Source organism: Panthera leo, chromosome C2, assembly GCF_018350215.1.
Source record: "Panthera leo isolate Ple1 chromosome C2, P.leo_Ple1_pat1.1, whole genome shotgun sequence".
Lineage (NCBI taxonomy): Eukaryota > Metazoa > Chordata > Mammalia > Carnivora > Felidae > Panthera > Panthera leo.
In genome coordinates, this window is record NC_056687.1 from 107472169 (window position 1) to 107490947 (window position 18779).

Consider the following 18779-nt stretch of genomic DNA (forward strand, 5'->3'; position numbering starts at 1 on the left):
CAAAAATAAAGAAACATTAAAAAAATTAGGGGAAAAAAAGAACAAGGGGGATTTATTAAAGAGATGCAAAGAGAGTACAATATTTCAAATCATTCAATGTGATACAAAACATAAAAGGGGAAGGATAAAATGCACAAGATCACTATAATCAGTGCAAAAAAACGTTTAATAAAATTTAACATTTGTTTATGATAAAAACTCTAAACAAAGTTTGGGAGTAAAACATACCTCACCACACTGAAGAAAACATGACAAAACCACAATATTGATATTGCTCTCAATAGAAAAGAACTGAAATAATCAGAAATAGACAAAGATGTTCATACTCCTCAATATTTTCTTAACAAATGTCTGGAAGTTCTGGCAATGGCAATAAGACAAGAAAAAGAAAAGACATAGAAAGTGAAAGTGAAAAGTAAGAGTCACATTAAAAAGATGTGATATCATATATAGAAAATCTGAAGATTTCACCAAAGAACTCTTTAAATGGATACATGAATTCAGTAAAAATTAATATACACAAATTAATTGCATTTCCAAAGAATAAGGAGGTAGGAAAAAGAAAGGAAACAATCCATTTACATTAGAACCAAAAAGGGCAGAAACATAACCAAGAAAGTGAAAGACCTCGACTTTGAAAATCATAAAACACAGATGAAACAAATTAAAGATAGCACGAATCAGCGTAGAGAGACAGGACACCCACAGTGTAGAAAAATAAACTGTGTCAAAATTTCCACCCTACCCAAAACAATTGACAGATTGAATGTGATCCCTATCAAAAGGACAACTGTGTTTTCCATAGAACTAGAATAAATAATCCTAAAATGAGCATGAAATCACCAAAGACCCCAAAGAGCCCAAAGTAACGTTGAGGAGGAAGAACAGAATGGAAGTTCTCACAGTCCCTGATTTCATGATATGCTAAAAAGCTGTACGTAACCAAAAGAGTATGGTTCTGGCACAAATGAGAGGACACACAGATATGTGGAACCACGTAAAGAGCCCAGAAATAAACCCACCATTATATTGTCCATTAGTCTAGGAAAAAATTGGCTAAAATAGACAAGGGGGAAAAGACCACACGTTCAATATGTAGTGCTGGGGCAACTGGATACCTGTGTGTAAAATAAGGACAGTTATACCATGTGCAAGAACAAACCCAAAGTGGAAGAGAAACCCAAAGGTGACCCATGAAACCATCAAACTCACTCAAGTAGCCATAGATAGTAATCTCTTGTATATTGGCTGAAGCAATAGTTTTCTAAATAGGTCTCACCAGGCAAGAGAACCCAAAGTAAACATAAACTATGGAGAGCACACTGGCATGAAAAGCTTTTGCCCAGCAAAGGAAAACATCAGTGAAATGAAAGGCACCCTGCTGAATGGCCCAAGTGGTTTGTAACTGATATATACCATAGGGGGTTAATATCTGGAATAACCACATACTTGTAAACGACACACACACACACACACCTCCACATACTTTTGTGAATAACTGGATATAGTATTTTTTCCCCAAAGAAGAGGTTTGGCTAGCCAACAGACCTAGGAAGAGATGCTCGACATCAGATATCATTAAGAAGACCCACAAGGAAACCCCATGAGGTACTACCTCACACCAAGCACACTGGCTTTGATCCACCAATGATATCCACCAAAGGGAACCCTTGTTATCTCCTGGTAGGTATGTAAATTGGTGCAACTGCTATGAAAAACACTATGTTGACTGCACAAAGTAAAGAAGGATCCAGTGATTCCACTCCTGAGTATTTAGTCATAGGAATGGAAAACACTACTTCAAGAAGATACATGTACTCCTAAGTTTATTGCCACTTTATATTCTTTTGCAATATCCAAGACATGGAAGTATTTAAGGGTCCATCAATAGAGGAATAGATAGAGAGATTGGTGTGTGTGTGTGTGTGTGTGTGTATGTATGTAAATATGCATATATATTTACAAAGGAATATATGTGTATACATGTGTGTATATATATAATATATATATTATATTTATATACACAAAAGAATATTACTCTGCCATGAAAGAGATTGAGATTGATTGTCAACAGGCTATTCTGCTAAGTGAAGTAAGTCTGACAGTGGAATATTAATACCATGTGATTTCACTTACATGTTACTCTACATAAGAAAAAAAAATTTACAGAGCCCTTGAAAGTAGGAGCAAAGCCAGCCTTATTGCCGGTCTTCAGCTTTTCTTAATTTTATTTCTTGCCTTTTAGCATTTACCTGAATAACCTACATACTTTGGACTTAGAGATCAGGTCAGAGTGGTCTCTATACAGATTTTTCGGAAAGGGAAATTAAAATAGGTGAATGGGGCCAGATTTTGAGAAGGGGAATTTATACTGGATGTGAATATTAATTTTTGTTTTCAGTCTAATTTTTGTTTTTTCATCTTCTCAACAGAGTCCCAAAAGCTAGCTAGCTATTATACCAGTAAGTCAATAGAGAACTTCCTATAAAGTAATTTTTTTCTTGCAAATATAGCCAGTGTAAAGGATCCATCAACTGGCAATGATGAGTAGGATCTTACTAATCTCAATAGTGACTCAATCCAGTAAGCGCTTTTATGGGAAGACATACAGGCAACTTTCCAGGCTTAAACCATAGACACAAGAAGCATCCTTGGTGAGAGCATAGATGATGCCTCCCCCATGGTCCAAAATTTTACTCCCAAAATAGTCTAAGACAGCACAGGCCTTCACTGCACAGGCAGTAAACATGATGTAGAGAAAACAGCATGTCCAGTCTCCTGCAAAAAAATGTGAGACATCTCTAGTCACAGACCCACTAATCTGTGACATGGGGCAGGCACTACTGTAATGAGACTTTTCTAGCACTAATGGAGGTTACGAAGACAAGGGTCCCTTATGGGCTGGGACCTCTTATAACATAGAACTCCCGACTGCTGGCAAGGCCAGACAATCAGAGTACTGCTTGTAACTGTGTGTCTCAGAACCTCATTCTACTTGACAGGCCACCACAGTACCCTCTGGTAATTCCATCTTGTGGATGGTGGAGACCAGAGAGAATATTCTCACTGGTCACAAAGCCAAGCTCTGAGGACATAAAACAAAACAAAAGGAAAAACCTCATCCGGCTTTTACATAGACGACCCGCAGCAAAGTTTGTCTAAACAGATACAGATGTGATGGTAACTGTGAACTCACCAGTCTGTGAGGCCACCTCGAACAACAGGCTGACCGGGACTATGTCTGTGTGCTCTCCTATGGTAATTCATTTTGATGACAAATGACACAAAATACAATGATAAAGACAAGCTGTGGTCATCTCTGGGTGGAAATCCATGTGCCAAGCCAAGAGAACTCTACCAAATGCACCAGAGCCATTAGAGCCAAGGCACTAGTTCCACAAATATTTTCTCCTGCTAACCTAGATTTAGGAAGAGAGAGAAAAAGGACTCACATCACATTCACTTGCACGAGACCTGGCAGGCAGAGGTCCAGTTGGCTGATGTGGTGATGAGGATTCTTCCCTCGTGCCAGCTTTTGTCAGATGTCCCATAATCTCTCAGCCGCAGCAGTGTCCAGCCAGCTAAAGTTTATCCTGCTGGCTATGCCAACTGTTGAGGAGGAAGAACGATTCTCTACCTTCAAGGTTCTTCTAGGTGATCTAAGAATTAAATTGACAAGAGACAGATTAACAGGAGAAAAATAGTTTAATTATACGCACAAGGAGGGCTGATATTAAATTTGAGACTCGATGAAATAACCAAAGCAGGCATTTTCATGCTTTATAATCAAAGAATCAATAAATCTGTGAGAAATTGATGAGACAAAGAAAACTTAGGTTCACAAGCTTCAATTTTAAAGAAATTCTAACAGAATTTGAGCTAGGATAGTAAATTAGTAAAAGTAACAAGATGTTTACACAGCCTTCTTATCTCTGAATTCCTTATCTGGTGATTAAAATTTATCTTTACATCCTGGTACGGGGAGGGTACTTTTCACATGGGAGATTTATTTCCTGCTTTCTAGAGACAAAGCTGTTGGGAGTGTTATTCTTGTACTGGCTGTTTCCTAAGTGACTTTAATCCAAAATAATATGCTGAAGTGGCACATTTTGGGGGCATTCTGCCATTTGCCCCCACATGTACATTTTATAGGTTAGGGCTTGGATTAAACAGATGCCTTGGACTTACAATGGCCCACACTTGTGACCTGGCCTCTCCCAACACTTGCCCATTCCAGGTCCCTGGCTACCCTGATCTGCTTGTCCCACCCATACCCAGTCCACACCTTGTCAGCTGGCCTTGGGCTGCAGGTGGCCATCCAGGCCCCTGGAGCTCTGGGTGAATCCAATCAACTGAAAAGCCTCAGGGTGGGGGGGAGCCCATACTGAGAAAAATTTTCCAAGGCCACAGATTTAAACTGGCAGTAGTTAGTCCCCATTTGGACCGGCTGTCTGATGCTTTCTTGAGCTTCTCTAGCAATCAAGGCTCCTAGATATCTTTTTTTTCCTTTTTTTTTTTAGTTTATTTATTTTTGAGAGAGAGAAAGTGTGAGTGGGGAAGGAAGCAGGGAGAGAGGGAAAGAGAATCCCAAGAAGGCTTCCACACTGTCAGTGCAGTGCCTGATGTAGGGCTGGAACCCACAAACTGTGAGGTCATGAAGTCTCTTAGGGGAGGGTTCCTAGACCATCCTGCCTCACCTGCCCTGGCAGGCAGACCAGATCCCCCCAGCTCTGCCCCCAAGGGGAATATGTGCATTTGTATAGATTAGTGCTTGGAATTAGGCAGACTCCTTGGACATTCAGCAGTGTACTCCCATGGTCCAACCTCTCCAGATACTCGCCCTCTTCTAGGTTCCTGCCTACCCTGACCTGAGCAGCTTGAGAATGTGTAACACACACCCCATCAACTTGACGACGGCAGCCACGGCCTTGCAGGCCAGCAGAGCTAGGGTGGGTCCGAACCACTTGTATCGCCATCAGCGCAGAGGGTGTCCACCTCCCCAAATTCTGAGATGGTAGCTTTTAACTGGTGACAGTCCCCATTTGGACTGGCTGCTTGATGGGGTCCTGAGTTTACAAGTCTTCCAGGTGTCTCATACTGGGGAGACCCTGGCCTGTGGGCCCAGCCCCACCTTGACAAGGCCATCCACTTTCGTCCAGCTGGCCATAGGCTGCAGAGCTGCAGTCCAGGTGCCTGAAGCTCTGGAAACACCACAGCTACCTGCCTGGCCTCATGGTGGAGGGAGTCCACATCAGGAAAACCTTTCTGAGGCAGACTTAAACCGGTGACAGTCAGTTGCCATGTGGACTGGCTGCCTGATGGGGTCCTGGAGCTCCCCAGCAATGAGGGCTCCCAAGTATCTCTCTTCTTGGAGTATACCCCAACCACCCTGTGTGGACTCACCCTGGTCAGGCAGTCCAGGTTCCTCCAGCCCTGCCTTCAGGGGGAATATGCACATTTGTGAAAATCAGCACTTGGAATTAGATGCAAGGAGCCTGCTCCTGGGACCCAGCCACTTCCTGCAGCTGCCCTGGCTCAGGTCCCTGGCTCCCCCAACCTGTGCCACCCATGCACGCACAGTGTACGCTCTGTCAGATGGCCTTTGGCTACTGAAGCCCTCTAAGCCTGTTGGATTCAGGCTGTCCTTCAAAACCTGCCTAGCCTCCAGGGTGGAAAGTGCCCATTCCTTATGTCTTTCTGAGGCTGCAGCTTTAATCTGGTGACAGCACCACTGGACTGAATACCTGATTGGTCCCTGGCTTCTCCAGCCCTTTAAAGTTCCCAGTGTCTGTTATTAAAGGGTACCTTGACCATTCTTCTCTATGCGGCCCTGGTAAGGCAGCACAGATTCTTCCAGTTCTGTCTTTGGGGGGAATATGCACCTTTGTATAGGTGAAGGCTTGGAATTAGGCAGATTCCAGGTACTGCCAATATCCCCCTCCTGCAAACCGGCCTGTTCTAGGACCCTAGCAACCCTGACCTGCTGAGGTTGTGCATGCTCAGATCACACCCTAGAAGCATGCATTGGGCTATAAGGGGCACTCCAGGCCATGCAGCTCAGCAGGACCCCAACCCCCAGAATGAATGGCCTTTGGGAGCAGAAAGCCCACAAACCAGTATTTTTGAGGCTTCTTTTTAAACTGAGGACTGTCAATACCCATTTGGATGGCTGACTGATGGTGTCCCAGGCTTCTCCATCAATTAAGGCTCCTGGGTGTCTCTTATTGGAGGGTACCCAGACCATCCTGTGCAGGCCCACCCTGGCAAGGCAGTCCAGATTCCTCTAGCTCTGCCCTAAGGGAGAATATGCACATTTGTGTAAGCTAAACTTACAATGAGGTAGATGCCTTGAAACCCCAACAGACCGATCCTGTGTCTCTCCAGAAACTTGCCCTGTTCCAGGTCCCTGGCTTCCCAAATCTGTGCTGCTTGCACATGTGTAGTAACACACCCTGTCAACCTGCTGAGGCCAGTCAGGGTCCTCCAGGCTGGCAGAGCTTGGGTTAGTCTCCCAAACCAGTATAGTCTTCAGAGTGGAGGGAGCCGACCTCCCGGAAATCTTTGTGCGATGGCAGCTTTAAACTGTCATAGGGCTCCAGGGTGGCTCAGTCAGTTAAGCATCCAGCTTTGGCTGAGGTCACAATCTCACGGTTCGTGGGTTCGAGCCCTGGGTCAGGCTCCGTGCTGACAGCTCTGAGCCTGGAGCCTGCTTCAGATTCTGTCTCTCCCTCTCTCTGCCCCTCCTCCGTTCACACTCTGTCTCTGTCTCTCTTTCAAAAAAAACCTAAACGTTAAAAAAAAATTAAACTGTCAACAGTCAGAACCCTTTTGGACGGGCTGCTCAATGGGGTCTTAGGTTTACCAGGAATCAAGGCTTACAGATATCTCTTACCAGAGGATACCACAGCAGTACACCAGGCCCCATCTTGGCAAGTCAGTCCAGACTCCTCCAGCTGTACCTTCGGGTGGAATATGTATGCATGTTTGAATAGGTTAGGGTTTGGAATTATTAAGCTGATCCCCGTACCCCCAACAGCTTGATCTTATGACCGAGCCTCTCCAGACACTTGCCCTATCGCTGGTCTCTGACCTGCAAAGCTTGCACATGCAGAGTAGGCACCTCATCAGCCCACCAAGGGCAGCTGGTGCCCTCCAGGCCAGTGGAGTTGGTTGGTCCCAACCACCCGCATAGCCTCCTGGGCAGAGGAATCCCGCCCCTGAAATTCTTTCTGAGGTGACAGCTTTAAACTGGCTTTAAACAGTCAGTACCAGCGTCAGATGGGGCCCCTGGCTACTCCAGCAATCAAGGCTTTCAGGTACCTCTTATTAGAGGAGATTCTGGTCAGTCATCCTGGCCCCATTCTAGCAAGGCAGCCCACTTTCCTCCCGCTCTGCCTTTAGGGGGAATATGCTCATTTCTTTAAAGTAAGACTTGGAATTAAGCAGATTCCAGGTACCCCAACTAGCCTGCTCCTGTTATCCAGCTTCTCCTTACAGTTGCCCTATTACAAGCCCCTGGCTACTTGGACCTGCACAGCCTACATATGTACAATCTGTACCTCCTCAGCTGGCCCTTGGCTGAAGGGGGCACTCCAGGCCCCTGGTGCTCCAGGAGGACCCCCAACCACCTGCATTGCCTTGGGGTGGAGGGAGCCCACACTAGAAAAATCTTTCTGAGGCAGTAGATTTAAACTGGTGACAATCGGTCTCCATGTGGACTGGCTGCCTGGTGGGGTCCTGGGGTTCCCCATCAAGCAAGTCTCCCGATATCTCTTCTCGGAGTATACCCCAACCATCTTGTGTGGACTCACCCTAGCAAAGCAGTCCAGATTCCTCCAGCTCTGCCTTCAGGGGAAATATGAACATTTGTGAAAATTAGCACTTGGAATTAGAAGCAAGTACCCCCAGTAACCTGCTCCTGGGACCCAGCCTCTCCCTATAGCTGTCATGTTTTATGTCCCTTGCTCCCCTGCCCTGTGCTATGTATAAACATGCAGTCTGTACTTTGTCAGCTGGCCTTTGGGTGCCCAGGCCCCCTAGGTCTGTTGGGCTTAGGCCTTTCTCCAAAACCTTCACAAGCTCTAATGTGGAGAGTGCACACTCCTTATAAATCTTCTGAGGCTGCAGATTTAATTGGCAACAGATAGTCCCCATTTGGAATGGATTGCCCGATGTAATCCTAGGCTTCTCCAGGTGTTACCTGGATCCAGGGATCCAAGGCTCCCAGGTGTTTCTTCTTAGAGAGTACTCTCACTATCCTGGGCTGACCCACTTTGGCAGGTCTGTCCAAATTCCTCCAGCTCTGCCCTCAGGTGGAATATGAGCATTTGTGTAGGTGAATGCTTTGAATTAGGCAGATGTCAGGAACCCCCAATGCTTCTCCCTGTGAACAGGCGCTTCAGGATATTGTCCTGGCCTCCCTGACCTGCACGGACGATGAATGTGCCGTCTGCACACTGTTAGCATCTGCAGGGGCACTCCAGGTCCATGGAGCTCTGGTAGGACATCAACCACCTAAGTGGTCTCAGGGTGTAGGGAGCCCACCAGCTGAAAGTATTTCTGAGGCTCCATTTTACATTGAGGACTGTCAGTACACATTTGGGTGTACCTGACCATCCCGTGGGTCCCCACCCTGGTAAGGTCATCCAGATTCCTCCAGTTCTACCCACAGTTGAACAGGCAGATTTGCATATGTTAGAGCCTGGAATTAGGGAGGTATGTTATAGCCCCTATAGCCTGCACCTGTTATCTGGCTTCCGCATACACCTGTCCCTGGCTACCTGCATGGCCCACGCATGTGCAGTACGCACCTGTCAGCCTGCCCAGGCAGCCAGTGCCCATCAGGCCTAGGATTTCACGCCAAGTCCCCAATCACCTACATAGCATTTTGGGTGGATGTAGCTCACCACCAAAAATCTTTCTGAGGAAGCAGCTTTAAACTGGCTACAGTCAGCCCACATGGCCTGGCTGCATGATGGGGTTGGAAGCTTCTGCAGCAATCAAGAACCCTAAGTGCCTGTTACTGAAGGATATCTTCACGGATCAGAGTAGCCAGGAACAGGTCAATGTCAGGTGAGGCCCAGGCAGGGGAGGGGACTATTGGAGGTAACTGATCTGCCTAATCCCAAGCCTTCTGGTACACAAATGCACATATTCACCAGAAGGCAGAGCTGAGTGAATCTGGACTGCTTTGCAAGGTCTACATTGCTTTGGCTCACCAACAGATCCTCCAAAAAGAGACACCTGGGAGCCTGACTACAGCACAAGCCCAGGACCACATCTGGCAAGCAGTCCACAAGGAGACTGGCAGTCTCTCATTTCAGCTAACACGTTAGAGTGATTTTGGGGGGTGGAGGGTGGGCTTCCTCCACTTTTTGCAATGCAGATGGTAAGGGATGGGCCCAAGCTCCGAAGGCCTGGAGGACCTTTCTGCCCAAGGGCAGCTGTCAGCGTGTGTGCTGTGTATGTGCCAGACTCACATGTGCCTGTGGCCAGAGTCCTGGAAAAGGGTAAATGTTGGGAAACGTTCTCACACAGGAGAACTGAGAACTGAGAGGAGAACCCCCACAGGTTCTTTGGGGGTAGAAAAAACTTTAGCCTAATTGCAAGGCCTACCTACCATTGTATACAATTCTCCCCCTCCAAGGCAGAGCTGGAAGTTTTTCAACTTCCTTGCCAGGAAGGAGCCAGGCAGGCAGGGCAGGGTATCCTCCATTAGGAAACATCTGGAAGCACTAGTCTCCATTGAAGCCTGGAGTAAGGAAGCAAATCCATAGAAATGCTGTTAGCCATTTCCAGTTGCCATCTCAGAGTGATTTTCAGGAGGTAGGCTCCCACTACACCAGAGGCTATGCAGGTGGTTGGGGCCTGGCCAGAGTTCCACGGGCTTCAGTGCCGAGTCTGCCCAAGAGTGCAAAAAAGTGCATGCAAACAAAGTGACCTAAACAGGGCAAGGCATCTGGAGAGGCCAGGTCACTGGAGTAGGCCCTGGGGGTTATAAAGCATCTACCTAATCCAAGCCATAATCTACACAAATGTGCCTATTCCCACTGATGGCAGAGCCTGAGTAATCTGGGTTGTCTTGCCAGGGATGGAATGTGGGGTCTCCAAGAAGAGACACCTGGAAGCCTTGATTGCTGCCCGAAGCCTGGGACTCCAGCAGACAGTAGGTCCACATGGGGTCCCCAGTCACCCATTTCAGTGGTTGTCTCAGAATGGTTTTCAGGGGGAGGTCTCCCTCCATTCCTGAAGATGTGCAGTTGGTTAAGTGTAGGCCCTAGCTCCACAGGCCTAGAGGGTTCTGGCTGCCCAAGGATGGATGACAGGGGACGCACTGCCCATGTGCATGTCACACAAGTCAGGGTGGCCAGGAACCTGGAACAGGGTGAGGCCAGATCACAGAAGCAGTCTTTTTCTAGTACCTGGCATCTGTCTAATTCCAAGCCTTATTTTACACAAATGTGCATATTTCTCCTGAAGGCAGAGGTGGAGGAGAGTGCACAAACCTGCCAGCATGGAACAGCCAGAACTGTTGGGTACCCTCCAAGAATAGACACCTGGGAGCGCTGATGGCTGACTAAGACCAGGACCACATCAGGCAGTCAATCCAAATGCAGACTGTTCGTCATTGGTTTAAAGCTACTACCGCAGAAAGATTTTTGAGGAGTGGGCACTTTCCATCCTGGAGGCTATGCAGGTTTCAGAGACCAGCCTGAGTCCAATAGGCCTGGAGGATGCTAACAACCAAAGGCCAGCTGAGAGAGTGCAGTCTGCACATTTGTGGGCAGCGCGGGTTAGGGTAGCTAGGGACCAGAAACAGGGCATGTGTCTGGAGAAGCCAGGTCACAGGAGCAGACTTTTGGGGGTACAAGGCATCTGCTTAATTCCAAGTGCTAACCTACAAAAATGCACGTATAGACTTACCTCAGAGATATTGTGGGTTTTGTTTGCAGACCACTGTAATAAAGCAAATATTGCAACAAAGTGAGTCAAATGAATTTTTTGGTTTCTCAGTGCATGTAAATTATGTTTACACTATAGTCCCTTAAGTGTGTAATAACATTATCTCTTAAAAAAATAATGTACATACCTTAATTAAAAAAACACAGTACTTTATTGCTAGGGGCTCAATTGGTTAAGTTTCCAACTCTCGATTTCAGCTCAGGTCATGATCTCACAGTTCGTGAGTTCCAGCCCCGCGGCAGGTTCTGCACTGACAGCACCGGGCCTGCTTGGGAGTCTCTCTCTCTCTCTGCCCCTCCCCTGCTCTCTCTCTCTCAAAATAAATAAAATAAAAACTTAAAAAATATTTTATTGCTAAAAAATGCTTACCATCACCTGAGCTTTCAGCAATTACTAATTGCTGATCTCAGATCACCATGACAAATAAGGAAAAAGTTGGAAATACTGAATTGCCAAAACGTGACACAGAGACATGAAATAAGCAACTGTTGTTGGAAAAAATGGCACTGATAGACTTGTTCAAGGCAGGGTTGCCACGAAACTTCAATTTGTAAAAAAAAAACAAAAAAAAAAAACAACAACCCAGTATCTGTGAAGCACGATAAGATGAATCACACAAAACAAGCACACACACTTTCTGAATTTGGGTAGACTTATGACTCCTTCGACCAATAGTTTACAGCAGACAAAATAGTGAGGCTGAGTCATAAAAGGCAATGCAGCACTGGCCTTATGCACTAGAACACTTGAGGCTGGAGCCCTGAACTGCCACATAAAAGTCTAATTACCCAGACGACACTAGCTGTAAGGAAGCCAACCCACACAAAGTAGCCAAGAGTAGTTGCTCCTAGTCTTTGAGCCAGACCGGCCCAAGTGACTCCTCAGAGAAGAATCAACCATGCTGTGCTTGGATGGAATTTCTGAGCCACAAAATCTATGAACATAATAAAATGCTTGTTTCTAAGATGCCAAATTTAGGTCAGTTTGTTATGCAGAAAAAGTAACTGCAATGGAATATGAGGGTCAAAGACATATGGGTATGAATGGACAGATTCATTATCCAAATATATTCCAATCATCTGCAGAATGGAAGTTCACAATACTTTGGAATAAAGTTTTTCCAAATAACGTAAAGAAATTTTTGTACATACGTGTTGTCCCACTTGAGAGATTCAGAACATGTAAAGCCTAGTCCCTTTAGTTCATGCTTTCTGTTCAAACTACTTGTTAGTTGTGTGAGCCTCTTAGTTCTAAGATAGAAGAATAAAGTCAGTAAACCTTGCTCTTTTTTTCCTAAAGTTTATTTATTTATTTTGAGAAAGAGGGGGAGAGAGGGCATGTGCACATGGAAGAGGGGCAGAGAGAGAGGGAGAGAACCCCAACCAGCTCCAGGAGGACAGCACCCACTGTGGGGCTCGATCTCCCAACTGTGAGATCATGACCTGAGCCAAGATCAAGAGTCGGATGCTTAATTGACTGAGCCACCCAGGTGCCCCTAAACCTTGCTCTTTGAGCCCCCATTTCAAATTGTATCTCATGAGTGACGTTAGTAAAAGAAATCCTCAAGTTTTCCAATAAAAGAATTGATTAGCCTAACTTCTCAGGTGATTATATTAATTCATGTCTATATTTTATAGTTCTAGCAGTAAAAATGTCAACACTATTGCTGACATTTTAAACACTAATACAGTCATTATTTTTATTTGTATTTTAAAGCCACAAAACCCCAACACAAAAAGCCACGAAGCCACATAAAAACCCCAACAATGCTCCTGCTTTATATTTTGTCTTTAAAACAGTGTATACAGTAAGGATAATAATAAAGTTAATATAAAATATATTATAAATATATAAAAAGTTTTTTGGAATAAGCAAGTTTTGTGTTTCTACCATCCTGGGATCCAGGTTTCTAATTTTATGATAAATGTAAGATATAAAAGATATAAAAATATATACAAGATAAAAATCACTACTCTCGAAGGTAGAATTTTTGGGGGGGGAAGAATAACATAAAATAACAGTGCTTCTGTGACTTGCAAATTTCAGGATACACATATAACATTACACAGACATTATGGGAATAATTTATCCTAATATAAATGTTTGGATTAAATATCACAGATCATATTTTTTCTGTTTTCATTCTTGATTGAAATCAACAATTTTTTTAACTCTCTTTATTTTTTCACCCCAGTTTTACTGAGATATAACTGACATATAATATTATGTAAGTTTAAGGCACACAATGTGATGATTTGATAAACACATACATTATGAAACACTGACCACAACAAAGGTAGTCAACACATCCCTCCCCTCACATAATTACCACTTTGTTTTTGTTGTCATTATGTTGAGAACATTTAATATCTGCTCTGTTACTGGGAAAACCTGATAACTGCATGCAGAAAAATGAAATTGGACCCTTATCTTACACCACTCATAAAAATGAACTCAAATGGATTAAAGACTTAAACATAAGACCTGTAACCATAAAGGGAACAGCAAAAAACTCCTTGACATTGGTCTTGCAGCAATTTTCTGGATATGACACCGAAAGCACAAGCACCAAAAGCAAAAATCAATAGGAGCACCTGGGTGGCTCAGTCCGTTAAGCGTCCGACTTTGGCTCAGGTCATGATCTCATACTTTGTGAGTTCGAGCCCTGCATTGGGCTCTGCGCTGACAGCTCGGAGCCTGGAGCCTACTTCAGATTCTGTGTCTCCCCCTCTCTCTACCCCTCCCCTGCTCACGCTCTGTGTCTGTCTCTCCATAATAAATAAACGTTAAAAAAATTTGTTTTAAAAAGCAAAAATCAATAAACGGGACCACATCAAACTAAAAAAACCACACAGCAAAAGAAACTACTAACAAAATTAAAAGGCAACCTACAGAATGGGAGAAAATATTTGCAAATTATATATCTAATAAGGGGATAATTTTCAAAATATATAAAGAACTCAACTCAATAGCATAAAACAACAAAACAAAAACCTGATTAAAAAACAGGCAGAGAAATTAAATAGTCTTCCAAAGATGACATACAAATGGGAAACTAGCATATGAAAAGGTGCTCCCATCACTAATCATCAGGGAAATACAAATCAAAACCATGAGATATCACCTCATACATGTTGGAATGGCTATTATCAAAAAGACGAGAAACAAGTGTTGGTGAAGTTGTGGAGGAAAAGGAACCCTTGTGCATTGTTGGTACGAATGTAAATTGGTACAGACACTATGAAAAATAGTATAGAGAAGTTCCTCAAAAAATTAAAAACAGTACTACCAAATGATCCAGCAATCCCACTTCTGAATCCAAAGGAATTAAAATCAGGATTTCATAGAGATATCTGCACTCCCATGTTTACTGCAGTGTTACTTGCAATAGCCAAGATATGGAAACCATGTAGGCATCCATCAATGGATGTATATAACAAAAATATGGTGTATACATATAATGTAATACTATTCAGTCATGAGAAAAAAGGAAATTCTGCCATTTGAGACAACTTGGATGAACTTTGAGGGCATTATGCTAAGCGAAATAAGCCAGTGTATGATCTCACTTATATGTGGGATCTAAAAAGCCAAACTCAGAGAAACAGTAGTGGTTACCAAAGGCTGGTGGAAGGAGGCAGGGAATGGGGAGATAACTGGTCAGAGGATACAAACTTCCAATTATAAGAGGAATAAGTTCCGGGATGTAATGTACATCCTGGTGAATATGGAATAGTATTTGTCTATTTCACTTAGGTTAGTGCACTTGAGTTTCCATTTTTTTTAAAGATTACTTATTCATTTTGAGAGAGAGCATGCAAGCAGGGGAGGGGCAGAGAGAGGGGGAAAGAATCCCAAGCAGGCTCCGTGTGGAGCCTGACTCAGGGCTCGAACTCAACAATCTAAGCCAAAATCAAGAGTCAGATGTTTAACCGACTGAGCCACCCAGGTGCCTCTCCAATTATTTTTAAATTATGGAATACAGAACAGTGTATTTTCTTTCAATATAGGGAAATAACACATAAATCAAACTTCAGGACTACCCTCAAATCAATATACAAAATATGTTTCCAATCAACTTCTGCAAGTTACTGTTGACCAAGCAGAGTAAGACAAACACCAAAGAAATAAATTGGTAATAAGACAACATACTTCACTCGGTATATTTTAGTGAATTCTATTATTCGTTCAAAGTTAGATATTATTACTAGATATGTTCGCCCAGAAACTAGAAAATGGAAAAAAAAAACAGCAGTTCTGTCTCATTGTAGGTCTGTAAGGTAGGCAAGGGACTCTGTGCTTTAGGTTCCCCACCTGTAGAAGAAGGATAACAACATCCACTGGCAGAACTGGAAACAGGTGCCACCATACTGAGACGCCTATAGGGTGGCCATGGAGTCTGGAAACACTGATATATTATTTCATTATTTATGAAATAGATCAACAGAACTCCTAGGATTACTTTTTCTGGGGCAGCTAAAGCTGCTCAAGCTAGGTTTATTCTGTGAAAGACACAAATCATCTAAGGAAATGCATTACTGAAGCACTTGCACGGATTGATTGGAAACGATGTATTTCTTTCATAGAACCTACAGTTGTGTCATTTTGAATTGAGTAGAGCACCCCTCTGTTGATATATTTTTTCTCCTGTTTCTGATTCCAAACAGTGCACCACAGCACTCCCTCCCCTCTCTCCTACCTCTCCTTTCTTTTCTTCACTGCACGCACATATGCACACACACACACACTCCTACTTTCACTGTATTGCTATGAATGAAAAAAAGCTATGAGGCAGCTTTTACCAGAGGAAGTTTTATATCTATCCATATACAAACTTACCTGCACTCCCAAAAACCTCCCTTAACACAAGAAAATAAACTTTAAAAATCCTTCTACTTCCTTTTACAGGTATTTAAAATTTTTTTTCAAAGAGAGAGAGAGAAAGAGAGAGAGTGCAAGCAGAGGAGTGGCAGAGAGAGAGCGAGACACAGACTCCAAAGCAGGCTCTGAGCTGTCAGCACAGAGGCCAGGTGGGCTCAAACTCACTAACTGGGAGATCATGACCTGAGCCAAAGTCAGAGGGAGGGCTCAACCAACCGAGCCACCCAGGTGCCCCCACTTTTACAGGTATTTTTTTTAAAAAGAGGTATTTAAAGGAAAGGAAAGGCTGATTCAACTATCAAGAAAACAGAGTAAGTTAAACAGAGAAAGCAAAAGGGAGGAGAGGGCAAGAACCAGAATCATGGAAAAGGGGAAAAGACCAATGAGGGAGGAAGCCAAGAAAAGTGGCAAAAGATGCCCAGGTCCAGCAGCGGGTTCTAAAGGCAGCTTTAGTCAAACTGAGAAGAGTATTGGCATTGTGAAAGCAGAGGCCTGAATTCCATCCCTATTGAGCAAGTCACACAAATCTCTGTGTCTATTTCACTATCCCTAAACAAAACCTTCACCCCTTACAAGTTTAAATTCTTTTTACTTGTATTACACCCCGATTTTCATTTTGGCTTTAAACAGATTACAAAACGATTAAATACTCCTGGAAGCTCTTTAACCGTTTTTTATACCCACGCTTTCTTGATGACACTCCTGGATAATTCAAATGGAAACTAAATTTAAACTAAATTAAAATTACATTAATTTCATTAACCCAGACTAGGTACTGCTTATCCCAGCTTCCAATATACAAAGTTACGATTTTCTGGACGTCACTTTCTGCCAATTTACACACCAGGAGAACACATAAAAACAACAAGCAAAAGCCTCCAAATAAATCCAAATAACAACACATTTTGCAGCTTACTTCTAACAGAACTCTCAGCTTGGAAAGAGCTGGAACTAGGGTGAGGGCCGTTTTCTCCCTTATTAGGAAACGGGAACAGTTTAAAGACTTAATCTAAAGTTTTAGGAAATTACAAGAGGTTTCCTTTACAAAACAAGTTCAGGTTGGGGGAGGAGCAGGCAACCAGCCCATCCGGCCCGCCCCTCACTTAGCACTAGATCAAGACTGAGAGGATTCTGCTGCTGACGTCACAAGAGACCGGCGCCGCGGGAGGACGAGAGGAGGAGACCGGCTACGTCACGGCCGCTCAGGCGCGGAAGTCGGCGCGCCGAGAAGGCCCACAAGTTAGATCCGGCAGCTGGCGGAGGGAGCCGCTCAACCGCAGGCACAAGAAGGCAGAGCGCGTTGCGCGTGCGCGGGTTGTCCCTGGGTTTGCAGTTGTTTTGGGGAGTGTGCGGTCCTTCCCGTCCGCCCCCGCAGCCTGGCAGGCTCCGGCCTTCCTAGAAATGACGGAGTGGGCGCGCTCTTTCCTCTTGACAGTTGTGAAATAATTTCTCGCCTGGAGCCTACGTCAGCCCAGCCAGGCCTTGCATGGGTTCAGCGGCAGAGCTGGGCGCGATTGTCCCTGGGCGGACCGTGAGGCTCAGCGGGGCCTGAGAGCCTGGGGTGGTGGGTTGTTTGTCTGACGCGCTGTGGGTACTGAGCTTTCTCCGAGCTCGTAGCAAGGGGAAAAGGACTTTCCGATTGACCAGCCCACTTCAGTCACTAACCCCCACGGTAGAGCCCTTTGGGAAACCTGCCTGTCCTCCAGATTCGGGAAGGCGGGCTCTTTAGCAGTTGGCGGAGGGAGTTCTCTCCAGAGTCATATGTAAAAAATTGTAAATGTAATATTTAACTGTTTAGTTAAATTCATTTATCCCAAAGCACGCAGAATGTTTACAAGGTTCGGTTTTGAGAAGCACGAACAAAGGTCAAATGATATTGTGTCCTTCAGGGTGTATAGATCCAAAACTGAGCCCAAAAGAATCTCATGACTCACCAAACCAATGCCTAAAACAGTTCATCTCCAGAACCAGCTTTTAAATTTGAAGCCGATAGTCCTGCATGAATGTATAACATACTTGAATGAATGTATGTATAAGACTATTTCTCTTATGTTTCTGTTCTGAAAAGTGTACACTAGAGATTCTTAAATGTAAAGGCAAAGCATTTACCAATCCAGACTATATGTACCGATCCGCACTTCCCACCTTAAGGAGTAAGTGGGTCTTTTTTGAGATTCCAGTGAGATGTATGCAAACACTCATAAAGCAATTATGTGTCAACTGTAAGCGCTCTCAGGATGTAGGATTTAAATACCTTTGAATTGTTTCCTGACTTGTGAATAGAAAAATCTTGTTCCGTAGTAGATTTAAGGTGTGGCAGATGAGCAACATCAGATCTGCAAGTGTGTGTGTCACTGTCAGTATGAGGAAGCATTTCTCGGAGATAAAACTAGACTAGGTGTCCAATGGAGTTAAATGTCACAATGTACATAATTTAAATCAATCTAAATAACATTTTCTCTAAAACACATTGTGGTGGGCCTGGAGAAAGCTTGTTCTTTTAGTTACATAGTAAGGTGTCATGAACTGTTTTCACTGTAAGAACAAATGTTACACCTGTCCTGGAAAACCAGCTTTACAATACAATCTTCTTATGCTGTCATGAAAAGAACGCTGGATTGGGTATCAGAAAAACCAAAGTTCTGGGGCGCCTGGGTGGCTCAGTCGGTTAAGCGGCCGACTTCGGCTCAGGTCATGATCTCACGGTCCGTGAGTTCGAGCCCCACGTCAGGCTCTGTGCTGACAGCACAGAATCTGTTTCAGATTCTGTGTCTCCCTCTCTCTGACCCTCCCCCGTTCATGCTCTGTCTCTCTCTGTCTCAAAAATAAATAAACGTTAAAAAAAAAAAAATTAAAAAAAAAAACAAAAAAAAACCAAAGTTCTAATCTCACTTCTGACATTTGATAGTAAAATCTCGGTCTCTGAACTTCGTCTT

At 44.0% G+C, this 18779-nt stretch overlaps 1 long non-coding RNA gene across 6 annotated transcripts in view; it reads right to left on the minus strand.

Moving 5' to 3' along the window:
- The window catches only part of LOC122198397, a 70215-nt gene extending 52572 nt beyond the window's left edge, over nt 1–17643 (minus strand). The window contains exons 1-5 of one of the 6 annotated variants that reach the window (XR_006192965.1): nt 16760–17643; nt 10924–10956; nt 9620–9751; nt 6893–6959; nt 3453–3659 (exon numbers count right to left, since the gene is read on the minus strand). This is a non-coding gene — a long non-coding RNA (uncharacterized LOC122198397). Of the gene's footprint in view, nt 1–3452; nt 3660–6892; nt 6960–7811; nt 7846–9619; nt 9752–10923; nt 10957–16759 lie in introns of all 6 variants that reach the window. The other 5 variants (XR_006192962.1, XR_006192961.1, XR_006192964.1 and 2 more) reach the window with 5 other exon arrangements.
- Nucleotides 17644–18779: the final 1136 nt, after the last annotated feature.